This window comes from Orycteropus afer, unplaced genomic scaffold, assembly GCF_000298275.1.
Source record: "Orycteropus afer afer isolate SDZICR_OR568_19922 unplaced genomic scaffold, OryAfe1.0 scaffold00027, whole genome shotgun sequence".
NCBI classification, from domain to species: Eukaryota; Metazoa; Chordata; class Mammalia; order Tubulidentata; family Orycteropodidae; genus Orycteropus; species Orycteropus afer.
This window is the reverse complement of record NW_006921614.1, coordinates 19,778,270-19,780,791: the sequence shown is the minus strand read 5'-3', so window position 1 is coordinate 19,780,791 and position 2,522 is coordinate 19,778,270.

The window sequence follows — 2,522 nt, the reverse complement described above, 5'->3', positions numbered from 1 at the left end:
TTTTAACTACTAACTCTTTTAAACTTCACAACAACTGTGGGGAAGAAAATGTTTTTTTTTCATTACCATCTCTACTAAAAACAAACAAACAAACCTGTTGTCATCATGTCAATTCCAACTCATAGTGATCCTACAGGACAGTGTAGAAGTAAGGTTTCTAAGCCTGTAATCATTGCAGAAGACTTCAAAATCTTTCTCCCATAGAACTTTATAGTGTGTTCCAACCCAAAAGCTGAATTCTCAGTAAGTGGCTAAGCACTTAACCATTATTGCACTAAGAGGGGAAAAAAAAAAAAAAACCCTCAGTGCTGTTGAGTCATAGTGACCTCTTCTTGGGTTTCTGAGGGGGTATCTCTATGGAAGTAGATTGACCAGTCTTCCTTCCCAGTAGTGGCTGGTAGGTTTGAACCACCAGCCTCTGCTTAGCAGTCAAATACTTTAGGCACTATACCACCAGAGTTCCTATTATTGCACTAGAAAATAAATAAATTAAGCCCAGAGATGTTAAATAATTTTCCTGAGGACACATAGGTAGTAACATGCTTTTTTCATATAATTAAAATATTTTACTGTGTTTTCAGTGAAATTTTATGCAGCAAATTGGGTTCCCATTTAATAATTTCTACACAATTTGTTCAGTGATATTGGTTACACTTTTCACAATGTGTAACTTACTCATTATTTTCATTCTGGATGTTCTGTTTCCAGTAATCCAGGTACCCAACCCCCTTACCTTGTTGTATTTGCTTTTTAGTAAATGTTGAGTGTTTGGTCTCATATATGTGGCTTTTTTTAAAGGAACACAGTACTCACAAATGATATTGCTTATTTTATGAGTCAATTCATTATTTAGCTAAAAGACGACCTTAGGGAATAGTTTTGGATCAATTTAAAGAGTATCACACAGCAATAGTTTCAGGGAGTCCTACAGTCTCAACTAGTCCAGTAAGTCTGGACATTTAAGAATGTGAGTTCTGTTCTACATTTTGCCCCCATTCTATCAGAATCCATCTATTGTGCTCCTGACAAGAAGAGATGGTATTGATACCCAGGTACCATCTAGTTACTCTAGTCTCAGTGTTCATGTAGACTATTGATCATGTGGATTAGTTTCTTCTTTGAATATTTGGTTTCCTTCTTTCTCTTTTACTCTGGACATGTAGAGACCAATAGTAGTATCTTAGACAGCCAATTGCAAGCTTTTAAGAGCCTAGACTCTACTCATGGAGGTAGGATGTAGAATATAAACTTTACATACTATATTATGACAATTATTGAATTGTACCCTGAGACTATGGTCCTAAGCTTTCAGATCCTGAAAACCAATCTTGCAAGGTATTTGGTCAAATCTAACAAGTATTTATGTTTGTGCACGTTATGTGCTTTATTGTATATGTGAATATATGTGGGTGCATATACTTTTCAAACCCACCAGCCACTCCTCAGAAGGAAGGCTGGGCAATCCTACTTCCGTAGTGATACTGCCTCGGAAACCCAAGGAGGGGTTGCTATGAGTCAGGGCCGACTCAACAGCAAATAACAACAACAACAACAATACTTCCATATATATACACTTGCATATGGATACATTTATATATGCCCACATATATATACACATATACATAGCTCTACACTTGTATGTATACATACATAAACATGTAACCACATTCCTATATTTTAGTTAATATTACACAGTGTTATATACCATGTTGTTGTTCTGCACTGTCAAGTTGGACCTGACTCATAGTGACCCCTCCCTGGGTTTCCAAGGCGGTATCACTACGGAAGTAGATTGCCCAACCTTCCTTCTGAGGAGTGGCTGGTGGTTGTGAACTGCCAGCCTTCTGGTTAGCAGTCAAGTGCCTTAGGCACTACTCTACCAGATACCATAGCATTTACCAAATTGTCCTTTTCTTTTTGCATACTTCACTCACATTTGGTGTTATATTTCCCTTCACCAGAAATAACAACTGTCTACTATGTAGAAAATGATCTCCTTCCTCCACTTTTCCCTGGTGTGATCATTGATTTTGTTATGTGTACCTAATTTTCTCTTTTTATAATAGTGAGATTGTACAGTATGTGTTCTTTTGTGATTGACTTATTTCACTCAACATAATGTCCTCCAGACTCATCCATGTTATAATATATTTTGAGAAATCATCATCATTCATTATCACTGCATAGCATTCCTCTATATGTATGTAACATGTATTGTTATCTATTCATCCATTGACAGGAACAGATTGTTTCCATCCTTTTTCTATGCTGAATAGTGCTACAATGAGCATAGATGTGCATATGTTTGATTGTACCTTTAGTATTAGATCTCCAGATATTTACACAGTAGCAGCAACAATGGAATCAAACATTGAAACAGTTGTGAAGATGGCACAGGATTGTTGTTGTTGTTAAGTGCCGTCGAGTCATTTCTGACTCATAGCAACCCCATGCACAGCAGAATGAAACACAACCAGATCCCATGCCAGCCCCATGATCCCTGCTATACTTGAGCCTATCAT